The 20638-nt window shown below is 27.3% G+C and overlaps 1 protein-coding gene across 1 annotated transcript in view; it reads right to left on the bottom strand.

Moving 5' to 3' along the window:
• The window catches only part of LOC103572483 (uncharacterized), a 77590-nt gene extending 68555 nt beyond the window's left edge, over window positions 1–9035 (bottom strand). The window contains exon 1 of the mRNA XM_053737249.1: window positions 8946–9035. The gene's annotated coding sequence lies outside the window, so the exon portion shown is untranslated. The remainder of the gene's footprint in view (window positions 1–8945) is intronic.
• Between the last annotated feature and the right edge of the window lie 11603 nt (window positions 9036–20638).

Below are 20638 nucleotides of genomic sequence, written 5' to 3'. Positions count from 1 at the left end.
ACCATGCTACATGCTAATAAATACTATGTTACATTAGAGACTATACCATTTGCTTTTCTCTGCAGAAAGCAGTTAAAAGCTATTAGGAGAGTTCTGAACTTTTTTCTGTCACACTCAAGTCGACAAATGGTACTATCCATGTTGCACTTGCGCAGTAAATGGAAAATTTGTCCACGTTTTTTTCATAAACAAATTAAAATTTATGAAAAGTGGAAACGAAGAATGCTGGATTATAGAGTAATGCATCGAACTTCGTTCTAAATTTTGCGCTTAGAGGATTCGTTTGAGAGTAAAACTTGGACAAAAATGACTAGACCCTCCTTAAGCTGATTTTGACAAAAAGTATATGCTGCAGTTAAAATACAACATACTTTAAATGTATGAATAATTGTGTTGATAAATAAAAACAAAAATTATTGTGAATAATTGTATTTGTCTTTTATTGTTACTTGCACACAAAGTGCACTGAAATGTTTTCCTCCCATATTTTACAATTCTCTATACGCACAATCACATCTACATAAGCTATTTGTGTACATTGAAAAATTCAAGTTTCACGAAATATTCAATCATTTTTACACCTCTTTTAAGACTTTAAACAAACTACTTTAAACTTAGTTCAGTTTAGAGTTTCTTTAAATAAGAAAGTAATATCTAGAAAACGAATGTAAGCTTCTTGTGCAGGTCTGTTTTGAAAATACAACCTTTAGCGTAAAAATTTTATTAGATGTAATATTTTTAAACTAATCCTATTTTTTTTTTATCTTCTAAGTCCTGTACCTTCTTCCTGACGTTATACTGAAGGTCATCGTTAAGAGGTAAACCAAACACTTTTAAAAGTAATTGTGTAATGGAAAGCTAAAATTCTTCCATCATTATTATGTGACTGATGCCAGCCATCAGGTCTTACTTAAAAAAATGTATTTAAAAATTGTCAAACTACCCTAGTAAAAATAATCTAGACTTTACTCGATTTCAAACCAGTAACTGGCCAGCGATCTCGGCTAAAAACTAGAAATCTCGCCACCTACAACTAAGGCGTACACATTGGTCACACTAATATATTTTCTGTACTAGTGTGTATGTGTATGTTTATTTTTTTCTGTTTAACCTATATTTTTCAATGTGTACGTTAATATGTAAATAATTTAATGATAAATAATTAATAATATACACATTAAAAAATTGAATCAATAAAAAAAATGAATACAATAAGTGAATTGCGACTATGGGCAATAGAAACAAATATTGCAGATTGTCATTTAGACGGATTATTAAAAACTGGGAAAGAGAAAGTCAAAAAAAGGAATAATTAAAAAGAAAAAATATTATATGTTATTAATAATAAATTCTTAATTATAGTTAATTTTAAAAAGTACGATTTAATGATTACATTTATTTTTAGAATATAATGATGTTGCCGGCTTTATCGTTTAACATTCATAAATTAAACTTTGATTTTTTTAAGTCAATGAAAGACTCAATAAATAAATTTTATAATAATTTTGTTTGTCAATCATTATTTTTATTTTAAGTTATAATTTATTTATTTCAATTAATTACTTTTTAAAGTCTGTCAATGCGGGTCAAAATTTATTTATTGATCTATATATATCCATGCTTCAGGTTAGATTTATCTGTCTATTGCATATAAATTTTTGGAGTAATTTGGAAAAAGATACACTAATTTGAATTAATTTTTAATTCTTCTGGGTATTTTTTAAAAAATCTTTTTATTTTTCCGAGGAACTGATAATTTTAATAACCTCAAAACCTAAAATTTTGAAGTGACAGTTTTTTCAAAGCCGCCATGTTTTTCTTGGATCTCTAGTAAAACTGGCTAGCCACTTGACAAAAATTCGATATCCCACTGGCCAGTTTCTGGTTTTAGTCTAGTAAAATTGGCCAGTTACTAGACAAAAACGCGATTTCATTTCTACTAGGGTAACCTTGAAAAAAAGTTTCAATTTTTTTGAGGTAACTCTTTTGACTCTATCAATAATATCTAAAGATATAGTACAATAAAAATTATAATTAATATTTTTGTTATATGTGCACTCTACAAAATTTATCTTTTAAATCCTGTTCAAAATTTTATAGACAAGAGGAGATACCTTTTTTGTTAAAGGTTCATTTTTAAAGGTCCACTATAGGGACTAACTATTATAATCAAGTTTAAAATCCGTAACCAAATATAAACCTAGAGACCTAATAAACCCAAAAGTTATAAATAATAAAACAGTCACAATCGCAAAATAAATACTACTACAAGCTTATAACCCAAAAAAAAAAAAAATGACAAAGTAAAAGGTTTTTCAGTTCTAGAGAAAAAAAATTTCCATTATTTATTCCAAGTTTTACAATGTTGTACTATGATAAGCAGGTTACGACAATAACTTTCGGTAATCGAAGGTAATGGTAACAATTGTAAGAGGATTAGAAAACAAAATATTATTTATGACGACAATTCTGTACTTCAATGTCCATGGTAGTGACGAGCAAAAAATTGACCAAAGGTCATTTGTAACTTCACTTTATGAAAATTGAAAATTTTCGAAAGAAAGAAAGTTATTGATTTCAATCCAGTTTTCGAAAATGGAGTTTCCATAAGACTCTACGTTTTGAGGACCTAGGAAACTATTCTTAATACATCCGGATGGACATCCACGTGGGTGTGTCATCAAGACTTAGACCTGAGTAGATTTTAAGGTCGATCAGTCAAGTAGTTTACGAGTTATAGGAAAAACAAAAATAAAAAATTTTTGTTTTTTCTAGATTTTTTCATATAACTCATAAACTACTTGACCGATCGACTTCAAAATCTACAGATCTAAGTTTTGATTAGCCCTTTCGATTGCCGCCAAGAACGTTCAAATCGGTTGATTTGTTTTAAAGATATCGTACGCCGAAATTTTTTTTTTTTTTTTTTTAGCTAAATGTGTTTTTTTTTTTTTTAGTTGAATAACAAAATTTTTTTATGAATATTTTTAAATAAACAAATGATTCGTGTTATCGAGTGATACGACTTGAAATTCACTTACAATTACGAATCATTTTACATTCATTATAGTCCATAAAATTATTTTTCAAAAAATTGACTGAAAAGTTTACTTAATTATTTTTGACATCAATTGACGAGAAATTGTCGGTCAAATTCTCGTCATATGACCGAGCATAAAAATGACGGTCATCTAGAAACAATAGTCTATATTTATTTTCTTGATGGGATGAAAGTTACAGTTTGGGTCTGATAGAATATCATAATAAATATGACGGCGATGATAGTGTAAAAAAATAATTTGAGAATTTTGGAATGAAGTATAGATATAAAAATATTGTTGGAAAAAAAAAAAAAAAACAAGTAAACAATGATCTGGACAACTATGTGATTCACGATGAATCACATATGTTCTTTCAATAAATGTGTTCACACAGAAAACCATTTTTATAAACGCCAATCTAATCTATTCTCGACACCTATCATCCTTTGTGTTCGAACGTCGTTTATCCATTTCAATTTATTTTTCTCACTATAGTATCATAACATCCTCGGGAAACCGATCGAAGAATCCCCATAGAGATTCTATTATCGTGATACAATTTTCGATTCAATTTTGATAATGTGCATATAAGTATTTTGTTGATTTTATTATTTCTGTAGGATTAATTTTTCTAGTAAAATATTGATTATATTTATTACAAAAAACAGTTATTAAATACAAATTTATTTATGACTGTTCAAATTTATTACAGCTAAGATTCATAGGATTTTTGTCCTTGTTCACTATACCAAAAAAAATTTTTTTTTTAACTAAATATACATTATTAAAAATAGCTATAAGATGGCTTAATGAGATCCTTTAGAATTAAAAGTTTTACATATGGCAAAGACTGTTAGAACTTTCGAAGAACGATTATTTTTTACTCGGGAATAAAATTAAACTCATAATTGAACTTGTTTTATTAACATGACTGTTTTTCAAAGTAACCATAAGAAAGTTCTATTCCCATTTAATTACATCATTTCAATCCTGCACTGTAAGAAATTGGGAGTGAATTTGAATTTTATTCAAATCCGAATTCACTCTGTTACTCAGAGTTCCGGAGTTAATAAGAAAATAACTCCGCATACGGAGTAAATAGGGAGTTTGTTTTTGCAGTGGGGTGATTTCGGATGAAAAAAAAAATTTGAAAGTAAAAAATCTACTGGATGTATGACTATATTTCTGAAATGTTTCGCATATAGATGCTGGTATGTCAGCTGAAAATCTAAGACCACATTTAATCTCCGGAGCTACCCCTTAAGTCGCCCTTATAAGCAGCCGAATGACATAAATTTCTTTTACTTTCTTTACGCGAAAAACGTTGCGATCTTGAGGTACACGATTTCGGAATGTCCTGGATTCAATTTCAATTTACATTTACTCGGATTCCGATTTTTAATATTAAAATTAACTCCCTTCAGGAGTGGATTTCACTCCGAGAAAATTAAACAAATAAAGTTATCCTAAAATAACTAATGAATAACACTAATCGAATAAAATAGTTGATTAATTTTTTTTCTAGACGAAAAATATTAATCTTTAAAATTGAAACGCTTGATATAAAATAAATAAATAGTTTTTTCACACAAGTGTATAAAATAGTCTACTCTTCAAATTTGGAGCAATGAAAACCACTGAAAAATAGTGTATACGCTATTTCACAGCTATTCGCTATGAGTGTGACTGCAGCGCCAGACAAAATATGAACTACGGGAGGCTGTCAGAGTATGTTTTTATACGTATGTCAATAGCAAGAAATATAAAAATAAATAAATATTATAAATAATAGTAAAAAAAAAAGTTGTAAAAAATATGTGACAGTTTTATAGTAATTGCAGTTTTGTTTTTTAGCTAAACGAATCAACAATAAGTAAGTATAATGATAAAAAATAAAAAAGAATGCAGTAAGCATTTAGGTTAAGTTGTTTGAAATTCATATCAAAGTCAAAATATGATATTGAGGAAAAATTCAAAATGAAAAATAAATAATTAAATGATAACAAAATAAATACTTTCACGTGTGCTTGCTTACAATTTCAGTAATCATAGCCTCCCGTAACTCCGAAAGTAACCACTGCAAACGCTTCAGTCAATTTGATTTCCCCTACCATGGCTTCACTCAGAGCAAATTATATCACTTAGATTACTTATAGCTGTGAAACAGCCAATAGTCACTATTTCAAATTTAAAGAGTACTAAATAGGTATGTGCAAAACGTGTTCAAATCGAACAGTTCGATTTAGTTCGATACAAATAATTCATAAGTTCAAAATATTCGCACACCCCTATTACTAAAGCCAAAACAATCTTTCAGTGCATTAAATATTGAAAATTTGAAAGCTTGTAGATGATTCAAGTACATAATGACATATCTAGTTAAATGATAGTTTGCAAGATAATTTTAAGTTGTGAAAATCACATAGTCGATGACTCGTGCAAGGGCCTAAGGGCAGTAGCATGACGATCACGGAGTATAGAGGGCGATGTCTGCAGTAAACACATAGCGTGTATGACATATACATGAAGTAGAAAGGTTCCAGGCGTTGATATTACGATCAGAGGGTGAGCATCCGAGGGTCGTGTTCTCGTTTGCCACGCCCACTTAAAACACCCCCGCATGCGTGTTTAACATGCACTTCCCGTCTCTCTTAAACTCGTAACTCCATCTCTTAACTCTACCGCCACGCAGAATGACACGAACATAACATCTACTTTTACAATGTCTTCTATACTACACATGATGATGTATACAAGTGATGAACAATTTCCACACGTGACATCCGATCCCATGGGAAAATACAACAAGGAAATCAATCATCAGATGCTGATCATTAGTCACAAGGGGATCATCTAAAATATCTATCAGATGTTACCTGTTTATTTTTTAATATCAGACTAGATATTAATGATTGTTTTGATTCTTCAAATTTCATTTATAATAATAATAGCGTTCAAAAATCAATTTTTTAACTAGAAAAAAAAATAAAATAAAATGAAAATTTATTAGCTGAACTACTTTGTAAATTTACTTAACAAAAAAAATTTTAAGATTTATGACAGAAATTTATGACGTAAATATTTATTATTTTCGAGTGTATACACGTAAAAAGGACCGAAAAGTAAAAAGGGAGAAAAAGTGTATTATTTCTTGATTGAGGAGGCAAAGTAGAGAGGTGTCGAGGGTCGTAAATATAATGCTCGTGGTAGAAGGCACTCTTGGTTTATATATTCTCTACTTTACTCTCTACTCGGTTCCTTCTGTCATCCGGGTGTGCCTGATGTTATATATGTGTAGTGTATTTTTTTTTTTTTTTTAACTAAATGCAAGAGAGCTGGTGTACCGGTTTTCTTTTAAAACTACCCTGTTTTAAACTGCTAGTAGCTATTCCTCTTTATCTTACTCAATAACACGTATGTACACACAAATGTGCTCCAGTACATCAAGTACCAGTACTTGGTGAACTCGAGGGAGGCCGTTTTTTTTTCGATTTTTTTATTATTATTATTTCTCTCTCTTATAGCTTTGGTAACATATATCGACCCGCATCGTCTTTATGAAATATACTCTACGAATTATATATATACTATGTATTTTGTACGGGTTAAAATATGTCATATCAACATTATGAATTATGCAATCATTCGTTCTATTTTTATATTTATCAATTTTTTATCTTGCTACACGAAGAAAATTTTATCGTAAAAGTTATCATCGAGTTATAGTAAAATTTTTAGACTGAATTCGATGGTAGTGAATATCATTTAAATTATTAGATAAACAATCTGAATTGTAGTATCTACGAAATATATGCTAAAATCTACAATTATTGATAATAATCAGAAATTATAACTTTTATTATTTTAACTAATTATAACTATTATCAACATCGTAATTCTTAATAACCTGATGGTAATAGTCACCATCAGCCCAAATAATAGTTACTATCTAAACTAATAAAAAATTTAAATATCGGCGTTACAGATCAAATGATGCTCAATTATTTTATGTTGTAAAAAAAATACTGATTATTGATGATGATAAAGTTTTCCTTATCACTCAATACTTGGATGGATGCTATTTTGACGATCATACCCAATCATTTAAAGTTATCAATAACAGCTCCAATATTTGGAAATTTTTATTATATTCGGACTTGAACGATTGTATTGTTACTTACTTTAATTATTTAGAGGACAAAATGGACATAGCTAAAATATGGATATAAATAAAGGATTTAAATTTATATAAATTGATCCAATTTTTTGTTTCAGAATTTTTAGAACCTTGAATGGTAACAGTTACCATCTTCGATTGTAACAATTACAATCTTTAATAGTTACAATTAGCATCTTTGATAGTAATCGTCACCACCATCAATTGTTACTATTATCATTCTCAAATGGTAAAATTAATCATTTTACCACTGAAAAATTTTCCTAGCATTTCAAATATAAAAATTGAAAATTTAATATTGTAGATAGTATAATGAAATTTTCTCCGTGTGTTACTATTTATTTTTAATTCAAATTTATTAAATATGATATAGATTTATTTATCAAAAGAGCAAAATGTCTTTTGACGTGAAAAATTATTTAAAATATTCATATGCGTGAATACTGCCGGACAATTTTTATATAAATAAAATTGTATTGGATAGCAGAGCACTTAGGATTCACTTAACCAGGTGGGAATGACAAATCATCTGTCATTCTACGATATTTTAATAATTTTTAAATATATACGGAGACAACTCTATAATAAATTGATTTAATAATTCAGTATCATTATATATATTTTAAAATAACCCCCTCTACATTTATATTTACATATATGTTTTCTCAAATAAAGAAATATACTAAAAGATTATAAATAAAAATAATATTTTCCTAACAATAAAATAGAATAATCCCAGTGTAGATTTTCATATCCTTCGTATTCAAATATTATTTAAACGAAAAAGTAACAAGTCGTAATGTGCGTACACAAAAAGAAGTATCCTAATACAAAGATAAATTTTAAAATCAGTTAAGCCAAATCTTTGTACTACTATTTTTTGTACAAATATAAAATTCTCATTTTCAAAATTCAATTGAAGAAAAAAGTGTAGAGGTTGATGTGCTGACGCGAGATGATGAAGATTAAAACGTCTACCGAGTCTACCTAAGCGATGACATTTCCAGTTTATTTTGTATTATTTGAATGTAAAAGACTCTTCAGCAGTACATATGTACATATACACTAGTATATGTATACACATAATAAGTATATAAAAAAAGAAGCTGACGAGAGGATGACGAGTAATGAAGAGGGGATGAATGGACAAGAAAGATGGATGTTGAATGGCGAACTATAGGAATAAGGTATTCAATGTTTTATCAAGTTGAGATCTCAATGTTGGCTTGAATATGCTATATCCAGTACTGTGTAAAAATCTTTTTGTCCTTTTGGAGGCGTTCTCATCTCTCATCGCCTGTCGCTGGATACTACCGTATACTCTTTACTAAATACCAGCGGGTGTACTTATGAAACGCGAGATGGAGAGACGTAAAGGAGATTATGATGATGATCGAGACGATGAGAGGTAATATGGTACGTAGCAAGTAAAGAGTACACCAGCAATAGACGTTGAACAAGTGATCAAGTGATGGATATATTTTCTACAGGGGGCATAAGAATCGTAAGGGTAACACAGGTGAACATACTTGTGCAAGTAATCTATATACTTTAGGCTTTTATTTCGTCTACATTCAACACGATACCGCTTTTTTTTTAATTTTATTTTTTGTACCTTTACGCACCACTAATTTTTCCTCATTATCCTTTTAAGAATCATTCAAGGACAAAACTCCTTCACTGTTTACCGTACTCTCTTTTGTCTGAAAACTACAACTACCACTTACCTGTTTTACTCCGCTGATTGTTGCTCGTATGTTTTATGTACACATCCAACTGATTCCTTACTGCTTACAAGCTTTAGACGCAGACGAATTCATACTCCGGAATCTCGAGTGGATACTGGATTCTTGACAACTTATCAACTCATCTATTGATGCGTTCTTTTACGTTTAAGTAAATTGATACGACTTTGTGCCAATTAAACTTCTTTAGAACCAACATTGCCTAAAAATGAAATCAAATGAATTAGCTTCCGACATTGAAATCACACTTTTTAAAAATATTTTCATTAATGAATTTCAAATGAGTATAAATTTTTCACGTAATTAAAAAAAAAAGATACCTTGAAATAAAAGTATTCAATTAATTTAAATTAGAAAATTTTTCAAAAGACATCACTAATTTTTTTTTTTTTTTTAAAAAAACCTCCATTAGTTTTTTTGACAGTTCCAAGTTTATTCGATAAATTTTCGATGTAAAATTTTAACTGAAAAAAAAAAAATATTGTGATATAATTTTATTAATTAACGATTAAATTTTGAAATTAAAAAATTTTCACTGATCAAAATTCGTTCTCAACTTCACGAAATTTCTTTTTAATTAAAAAAAAATTTCCAACAATCAAGGGTATTTTTAGATTAATTAATTAAAAAAAAATTAAAACATCAAATGAAAAAAAGGATAACATAGTAGTAATTTTGCCAAGATATAGAATTTTTAACAAATTACTTACAGCTGTTATCAATTAGGAGTCAAAAAAAATGTTTTGAATGAATTTTAGCCTAAAAAATTTGACTATTCGAATTATAAAATTGATATGAAGATTTTTTACTGAAATTTATTTAACAATTTTTTGTATAACTCCCAATTGATATAAATTGTAAATAATTTTTTTTTCAAATCTATACGTCAGCGAAATTACAAGATATTGAAGTTAGCTGACGTCCAATAACTTTTGGAATTTATTCAAAACGATAAATTATAAAAAAATATTTTAAAAAATTGCACTTATAGTTTTTTTAATTTTCTACATGTGCATAATTTGAGTTCTTGTTTTTTTTGTAACTGATTAGTTGAAAAAAAAATCCGTAAATTTTTCATTCTGTCAATTTCAAGATCATGAAATTACTGCTACGTTGTCCTTTTTTTTTAATGATGGTTTTAATTTTTTTTTTAACCCATTGATAAAAAATTTTGATACATTTATGACAATTAAGTCATTCAAAATTTTTAAAATGTCAGAAACAATATCTGAGCATCGTAATTATTAATCTTAGGAATTTAGACGAGGATAGGTGAAAGAATTAATTGATTAATTATTTGTATATAATTGTTTACTCATAGTTTTGCTGATGAAGTCAAAAATTAATTGACGAAACGTCCAAATAACTAATGGTTAAATTCTTTCACCTAACCTCGTCCAAACTTCCAAAATTTGTAATTACCTATTATGTATCGTGGAGACAATTCAAAAAAATTTTTAACAATAGAAATTATTATTAATCCTTAAGCCAAATGATAGTAAAGTTACCCGACGTCTAATAACTTTCATATTTTTTTAAAAATGTTAAATAAAAGAAAAATAAATATTCAAAAAAATTCACTTGTATTGTTTTTAATTTTCTACATGTGCATATTTTTCGTTTTTTTTCATCATTGATTTGTTAAAAAAAAAATAATCCGGTTTTGTTGGTCTGCCAGCTTAATGATTCTGAAGTTAGTAGACAATTAGCAATTTTCGGATTTTTTTTCAATAAATTATTTTCAAAAAAAAACAAAACATAAAAATATGCACATTCAAGATTTAAAAAAAAATAAAAAAATTATTAGAAGTCGGGTAATTTCAGTATCATGTCAACTTGTGATCTTGAAATTAGCAGACAATAAACAATTTTCATATTTGTTTTCAACAATTGAATGTATAAAAAAAAACAAAAAATAAAAATATGCACGTGAAGAAAATTTTAAAAACTATAGGTGCAATTTTTTCAAATATTTTTTTTTATATTTTGTTTAAAAACAAAGCCAAAAATTATTGGACGTCGGGTAACTTCAGTATCACGCCAACCTCAGTGTAACTTAAGCCAAAGTATTTAATTATTTACAAAGATTAAATTTTTCTTATTTATTTAAAAGTTTATGAATTAAATCTGATTGGCAGTTTAAAAAAATATAAAGATTTTGGTACTAAGTAGAATTAATCTCAGTCCATATTACATATACATTTTTATATACATACATACGTGATATGAACAGTAGAAATATACGTGGATAAAGTCACGTGTGCCCTTTGGGGTCTGCGGATAACGGATAAGTTCAGTGCATACGTTGTCCGTTTACTTTTAACTCATCATCATCATTCTCGTCCTTGTCAACATCATCATCAACTACAACTACAACTTCAAGAGAATCTGTTATATCCATTAAACTCAGTCTTATTCCAGGGTCGCGCCCCTTTTAACATTTTCGGCTTGGCCACTTCTAAACGCCCTATTGTCTGATTCGATTATCGCGACTGTCATTCCGCGAACTTCATACTACTATTCACTATTATACATTACATTAGGGGGTTACGTTGTGTACTTTAGGCCTAGATCAAGCTCTAAGTCTATGTCTATGTCTATATTCAATGGGTAGTGCGTTGGGATTAGTATTTCAATTATTTGTACAATGAGAGTGTCAAAGCTTTAACTCTCCCTTATTTATAAGCTCTCATCTTTATTATTATTATCTGCTCTTTTTTCTTTAAATCTAATGACAGTGGCTGTAATATCGAGTGTAGTCGCGTGCCTGTATTTACATTACATACCGGATAGTATACGATTTAAACTTAAAAAAAAAAACTACGTCCGTTTTACCGCGGGCTAGTGTCATCTGCACTAACAAGATGGCGGAACTGAATTCATTTGATCGCGCGCGCGGTTTCCTGCGGTTAAGATTTCGATATGTATCGAGTGTAGTTAAAATCGATTATCAATTATCGGTATTCATGAATAGCTACTTTATCGATAGTACGTACTATCGATCTATCGTTTTGAATAAATATATATATTTTTATTATTAACTTTTATGATGCTGAAGTGAACAGACAATTAAAAATTTTCGAATTTTTTTTTATAAACAAATCGATTAGAAAAAAAACAAATTGAAAATATGCACATGTAGAAAATTAAAAAAACTACAAGTGCATTATTTTCAAAAAAATTCTAAAAATTATTAGGCGTCGACTAACTTCAGTATTATAAATTTTTATTGTGTTTTTAAATTTAATTATGGATATTGTACATAATAGAGTTAGTGTTATATGATAAAATATTTTACAGTGAAGTGTTTGGTGAATTAAATATGAGATATTTAATAAAATGTTTTGAAAGTGAAATTTATTTACAATGTATGTTATTATGAAAATAAGTTTAATGAGTTTTTTTTATAATTTCAATTTTTTTTTGCAAATTCGCACGCAATGTTCCGGGATTTAAAATTACAGGGTGTAAGTTTGTGGATTAAATTATAGTTTTGTATTGAGTTTTTATTAAAATTCTTCATTACTGGTTATTATTGTTATTTGAAGTGCCTGTGGTGAAATCAAGACATTCATTTTAATGAGTTTATTATTTTGAAATTTAATGGATGCCAAGTGGTGATGAAGATGCAGTCCTGGGGTGAGTAAAAAAAATCAGTTGACGTTTAAGAAAATGTAAAACGAATGAAATAATTTATTTTCTCAGTAAGACTATTTTACGAGTGAAATGTAACAGACATCACACAAATTTGAAATTATTAATAAATAAAATAGATAATTAAAAAAATAATGTTTATAAATAATGCTCTTACTAATCTCAACATTTTTTAAGTGCGCATTTTTGAAAAATTTTATTTTATTAATTATTTGCTCTACTTGTTAATAATTTTAAATTTGTCTGATGTCTGGTACATTCACACTCAGAATTATTTTTGAGTGAATGATTGATTGATAATTAAGTCAGATTATTTTACAAAATTATTGTTTATTGAACTGATGATTTTGACAGTAGTGTGATAACAATTTGTTTACTTTCAACCAAACAAAGTCGATTAAAATAGAAAACTTTTTAAAATATTCATGAAAATTATTTAAAATAATTTTTTTTCGAATGTGTAATTTGTTAAAAAAAAGTAAATGCTGTTTTTAATATCAGAAAATTATTAAAGAATTGAAAAATTTGAATTTATAAAAAAAAATTTACAAACGCATACATATAAATGCAGAAAATATTTATGATACTAAAGTTAGCCAACATTTAATAATTTTTGAGTTTTTTTTAAACATTAAATTATAAAAAAAAACTATTTGAAAAATTGCACTTGTAGTTTTTTAGATTTTCTACATGTGCATTTTTTTAGTTTTTTTTTTTAATTAAATTGTTGCAAAAAAAGTCAAAAAATTGTTAATTGTCTGCTAATGTCAGGATCATAAAACATTTTAAGGCCATTCTTAGACAGTAACCTACCCCCTCTTACTTTTTAAATTATTCAATGACTTTCAATTGTAATATATATTAAAATTTTGATAATTAATTCAAAAAAAGTTTAAGCCTTAATTAGAAAGAAGGCAACGCAGTTGCAATTTCGCCGAGACAGATTTAAAAAAAAATTATTTACAGTTGACATCAACTAGGAATTAAATGAAATTTAAAAAATAAATTTCAGTAAAATCTTCATATTGTCAACATTATAATTTGTAATATCAAATTTTTTAGGCCAAAATTTATTTACCAAATTACGTTTAACTGCTGATTGATAACAACTGTAAGTAATTTTTTTAAAAATCTATATCTCGGCGAAATGGTAACTGCGTTGTCCTTTATCCAATTACTGTTTTATTTTTTTTGAAATTAATTAATCAAATATTAATACTCTTAAACAATTCAAGATCATTGAATATTTTTAAAATCAAAAAATTTCTAAGGAATTGAAAAATTTGAATTTGCTATTATTAAAAAAAAGAGTTTAAGGAGTAATTAATTTTATAAAAAAGAAAGTTATCGGATTTAAAATTCTAAGAATGATAAAATCTTTGTCGCAATAACAATTGATGAGAAATGATTAATTATAAATTTATCAAGATCTTTAAGTAACGAAGTGCATTGTGCTTGTGAAAAATAAAAACCAAGACTTTTGTTGATTACAATAAAAAAAAGGGTAAGTATTTATTGATATAATATATGTATATGTTTATTTTATCAAGAAAGCACAGAGTAATTATTGAAATAAAAGGAGATTGTCACGCACTCTGAGTGCATATGAAACGGAACCATACGCAGGACCAAGGACGTTCAGTGCCCTCGTCGGCCAAAAATACATGTGCATACCTAACGGGCTTTTCATGTTCTCCCACTTTTTATTTTTACCTTTTTATTTATTTTTATTTTATTGCAATGGGTACACGCCTGGATACTTTGTCTTCCATGGCGCCACACGTACTCCTAATTTATTTTCTTTTATATTTTATTCTTTTTACGATATTTTATTTTATCCGCATTATTTTTTATTTTTTTAAATTTGTAAGTGTGTATTTTATCAATACACACACATGTAAACATATATATACATTTTTTTTATCGCCTTCATCGTTTTGTAGTTGATCAAAAATCATGACAGTTCTGTTGTCTGAAGCTGTCAGCCCTCAGGCAGTATTTAATTTTTTATATTTGACTTCTAAAGTTGTAATCATTAAAATCTTTCACATATTTATATATATATATATATATATATATATATATATATATATATATATATATATATATATATATATATATACACATACATATTTATTTAATATTATTTTTATAAGAAGGAATAATGAATAATTTTATTTATGTAATCGCAATGAATAATTTATTGTCTTGATACAAATTATATTTAAAAAAAATTTTTTTTATGAATTTTTAAATTCAAAAATTCAAATTACATCTATCCAAACTTCAAGTATCTTAAATATTTAATAAATTTATTTTTGTTCAACAATTTTTTCTTTAATATTCACAAAGTAAAACTGTCTTATTAATATAGAGCTTAAATAATGATAAGAGTAAAAAAAAATAATAATTTACTTAAAGTGCACTTTGACATTGCGTGACTAAAGTCTTTATCTTGGCGCGGGATAATTTTTCACATGAATCGATCATTGCTTTTATTTTTTATCCCATGAATTATTGAACAAGAAAATTTCGCAATATTAAATTAGAAATAGAGTAAAGAAAATTGTTGTTATTAATATTGATTTAAATTAAATTAATAATGAAACTAGATGATTGATTGCATTTTATATTTCACTCAATTTAGTTATTTAATAATATGTATATTTATAGGTAACGTTGCACAATGAGGGTTGTTTACGACTACATGAGTGCGTGGTCAAAGTGTCAGGATTATCAAGATTACATAACATTCTCAAATAACACAGGACAATATGATCCTTCTTTTTGTTTTCTTATAATCCTTGTAGGACTTTTTACTTTATAAACACTCACTTAACTTAAAGCTCCATATATAACACTTTTAGCTGCATACCTATTCTGTATTGCGATTCTTCCCTTTTATTACATTATGTTAGTTGGGCCCACTGTGATATTACTTGTGCAATAACAACAGCAACAACCACAACAAGTAACTCGAGAGTAAATAAGTATGAGATATAATAATAAAATTCAATCGAATAAATATATAAAGCAAAATTTAAATGAACACGTGCAAATGTGAATGTATTTAAAGATGCTGAGAAAAATCCAAGCTATGCGAAATAATAATAATAATAATTTTTTTCAATAACCTACTTATTAAATAATTAAACACCACAAGTACACTTCAATAGTATTAATGGTAAATTAGGTAATTTATTAGTCAATAGTAAGGGAATTTTAAAATTGACTACGGGGATCCCTGAATCAAAATTTGGCCCTCACCTCGATCTCAAATAATCAACTTTGGTGAAGTTCACGGAAAAAAATGAACTATATAAATTGAGAAACGACAAGTAATACAATCATAGTGTAATCAGTAAATACTATTATACTAAATAGTAATTCTTTAATTTGTAAATTAAAACGTAAATAATTATAGGATAACTATTACAATTTATTGTTTTTGCAGGAAAATTGATATTTGAACTTAAAAATCGTAACTTAAACCTTAAAAATTTATGGCACATATAAAATTTATTATTTGGAGTATTGAAATTCCGTGTACCTGAAGATCGGAAGGTTTTTCACGAAAAAAATTAAAAAACGAAACGAAAAGTAAAAAGTCTACTGGATTTAGATTTCCAAAATATTTCGCATAAGTGCTATAATGTCAACCAAAAATTGCAAACATCCCCATCTACCTCTTACGTCACCTTTAAACAGTCAAATTCCATGAATTTTTTTAATTTTCGTTGCTCGAAAAATGTTCTGATCTTCAGGTACACGAAATTCCTTATCTTGACATTCGGGATCCGGGTTATAATTTCAAACACTAATTTTTAAAGTTTTTTTTTTCCGTGTTGTGTCTAATATTTAAACCATTAATATTTCAATTGAAATACTATAAATATGAAAAATTTCGAAAGCGTCGGAGTATTTATGTTTTGTCATTAAACAATATTGTAACGAAAGAGACACTCATTTCAAACATTTGAATGTCCCGAAAACAAATACCCTCTTCTTATTGAATAGAAACGCGACTAGAGTCAGTCTAAATGAACATTATTTTTCTTACCTTTTCTTTACCGCCGTAAATTGTGGTGTTGTTATTTCCAGTTTAAGTGTGTCGTTATTTTATTATAAGTGACTTATTAATTATAAGTTACTGAATATTACAATATATTATATTAAATTGAGCTGATCGATAACGTATGATCAGTGCCAAGTTTTAAAGGACAATTATTATTGGGAGGTCTATCGCCTGCGTCATCGTAAGGTAGTGATACTCAAGTATATTAAATCACGAGAATTTCCCTGGAGAACGCCCATACCTTGGGCCACATGGCGGTGATCAAGGTCCCCTAACCGGAAATTAATGACAGATATATTTATGCAAATTAAAATTGCAATAAGGAGTCTCGATTTATCCTTTAATTCATCGATCAAACTAAATTATACGTTATTTTATTGCCGCGATGCTCCAAATGATCACTTTTGGTCTCAAGTGTTTTAAAATAATACATAGTTTATTTTTTATTTTATTTAATAGCTTCAGTCTTGAATCTGAGGATAGTAGGAGAAAAAGAATCAATAAACAGCTTTTTAGAATAACAAAATGTCATACTGACCTGAATTTTTGGGTGACAATTTGCGTAGGTTGCGATATCCTACTTTTCTCTCGTGATTAGATTAAAATCTTAGGTTTGAGAAAAAGTTGAGCTTTTTTTTAACTAGCAAGAACTCCTTGATTAATAGTATCTTATACATCATGTGGAATCGGTATTATACTCCATTATGTCACTGGATGTATACAATAGTTTATGCAATGAATGCACGAAGAAACGCCGTTAAATGTCTAAAGTCAGCATCATGCAGTCAGTTATAAAAATGACTTACTTTATTATTGTCAAAAAATATTTATACTTCCGGAAATTGAATACTTTGTTTGATACTATTCACTTTAAAAAATTTAATTCGACAAAAAAAAGTCATCTTTGATGTTGTGTTGCATCAATTAATAGAGATATGTAAGGTTATAAAATTCAGCTGACGTTGCCTTGATCTACACATGCGTGAGCTGATTAATTAAATCCGCATGCGCATGTTAGGGATTTTGGTCATGTTAATAAGGCAGCTAAATTCAAAGAGACGTCGGTCATCCCTTATTAAACGAAATGATTTAAAACGAGTAAAAAAAAAAACTTTTAATGATTTTGAATTTTTGGAAATTTTTGAATCGCCCTTCTTATGGACATTTAACTCTCATATATATGAGAGAAAAGTGATAAATAAATCTATGGCTTGAATTACTGAGTAGGGACTTATTCCACCCATTTCGGTGGTTTAATATAAAAATGAGTCTTTTTTATATACTAAATCACTTTTTTGACCAATCAGGATTGAATTTTGATATAAAGTTTTATGAAGCTGACTTTAACCAGTTAGCGGCGTATTCTTCGGCATGAATTACATAAAATATTAAAAATGATGAATTATACACGGTAAAAAATCAGGAGTGAATTTGGAGTGATTACGGATTTTATTTCAATCCGAATTCATTCCGTCACTCGAAGTTTCGGAATTTTACAAAATATCACTTCGCATATAGAGTAAATTGGGAGTTTGTCTTTTCAGATGTTATTTCGGAGCAATCTAGATTTTATTTAAATCTGCACTCATTCCGATTTGGAGTTTCAATATTGAAATGAACTCCGCTTCAGAGTAAATTTCACTCCGAAGGGATTAAATAAATAAACAGTCATCCGCTCCGTATTTACTCTGCAAATTTTTTACAGTGTATTGATTGCTTATAGAAAAGTTTTCTTTACAATTATAAATTTATATTGTAATAAATAAATAAAATAGATAAAATAATTTTTTACAAATGACAAATTTATTACAAAACGTTTTTTTTTTTTCTAATGGTGGCACATTATTTCATGAATAATAATTATAATAACTACACTCATTTTTGATAATTTTATTGACTAAAATTACAAACGTATTATGATTTTAAAGTTTTTTTTGCTAATGATTAAGTATGAGCAATAATTAAAATACGAATGATTATTTTTTTTTTTTTAACGAATTGTTTAAATATTTGAATAATGATTTATAAAATAAATGAGTAAGCTTAATTATCATATTAATAATTACGCTTGAGCATTCTTGACTGTGTACAATTACAGATTATTTATACAAAATTACAATCGAGTATCAGTCGCCAATGGCTATACGTACATCGTACATACAAGTATTTTTAAAATTATTTATTCTACATACCTTTCATACATATTTATCATAATTACAATTAAAATTACTCCAATTTTATCTAAATGTAATACAATAAATTAATTTGAATTTATTACAATAATTAAATAAAAAAATTTTGTTTGATTAAATTAATTAATAAATATTTTTAAGAACACTTGTATTTCGAAGTTTACCATCACGTTTTTTAAATTTTACAATAGCACATTTAATCGTTCTTATAATTACTTCCAACATAAAAAATATTTATAAATTAAATTACATTCATCATATTAATGTTAAATATAAATAAAAATATCAATTGCAATTGCCGATAATTGCATTTCAAGCACCACTTTTACATTCACATCAAAAATTTAATTTACAATTTTTAAATATAAATTTTATATTCCTCATTAATAATTATAAAAAAAAAAAATTACGACAATTTTTTTTTTATTTTAAAAAAAACTTTATCCATCCACGATAATCACAACTTCAATTGCTAGATAAAAAGCAAATAAAACTATCTCAATAATTGAGGTAATGAGAGGAGTCTAAAATAATAATAATTAATAATCGTAATAATTAATAATTAATTAAAATAAAATAACAATTATGAACCCCCACAAAATTTCTCACTATTTGAGACTTTTGAATAGGGGTTTATTTAAAAAAAAAACTTACATTACATTTTACTTTGTTCTAATATGCATGCGCATAACAGCGGAAACGCTGCCGCGACAAGTTGGCTTTTGTATAATCCCGCGCCAAAAAAATGACTTGATTTCGACTTCTTTGACTTGCTTTCGACTTAATTAACTTGATTTTGACTGCTATAATTTTTGTAACTTCAATATGACTTTTTTAACTTAAAAATTTGAATCAAATTGAAGCCAAGATTGACTTGGATTTGACATCAATGATTTAAATTTAAGTCAAATCCAAGTTAAACTTGACTTCAATTTGACTTAATTGGCGTAAATCGGTACCAAGTAAGACAACTTAATCAACAGCAAGTCAAAACCAAATGTGTTTTTATATCTTAATATATGTTTTTGTTTTACTAAAAAAAGAACTTAAACTTGACTTGCTTTTGTCTTACTTTGTTTTCAATTTTCAAAATTACGCCGAAATCAAGTTATTTTTTTGACCCGAGATATCATATTTTTTTTTTTATTTTTAAAAATTTTTTTTCGGTGTCCTCTTCGTCACAGAAGCGTTTCTACATAAAAAACAACAAGACGCATACACTCTTGACTTGTATGCATCTTGTTGATGATGATCATTAGCATCGATAAATTTTTAATAATTCCACAATAACGAAACCTGATAATAGTATAAGGTAGGATAATTTTAACCGTAAGCTGTCACGACGTAACTCTACCGTGCGAAAGGGTAGATTGAACATCATTTCTCACTATATTAAACGATAATAAAAACGAAGCCTTCAATCTGGCATTATCGAGAAAACTTAATCTCGTGTTTCTGTATAATAATGAAACCGTAGGAAAATTGACCGTTATTGATAGATGCATTTTTTTTCATTTTTATTTATAAGAATCATTAATGATTCCTTTGATACCAATAAAAAAAATAATAATAAAATAGGAATTAACTAGCAATTGAGAATTATATCAAAATGAAAAAGGTCATATTGTCAAGGGTGAAAGGGAAAAACTCTTACATTCTATATTCATGTATATATATATATATATATATATATATATATATATATATATATATATATATATATATACTTATTTAATATTACAAGTTGAGGCAGT

This window comes from Microplitis demolitor, chromosome 3 (genome assembly GCF_026212275.2).
Source record: "Microplitis demolitor isolate Queensland-Clemson2020A chromosome 3, iyMicDemo2.1a, whole genome shotgun sequence".
Lineage (NCBI taxonomy): Eukaryota > Metazoa > Arthropoda > Insecta > Hymenoptera > Braconidae > Microplitis > Microplitis demolitor.
The sequence above is the reverse complement of the archived record's forward strand: the minus strand, read 5'-3'. Positions and strand labels throughout refer to the sequence as shown.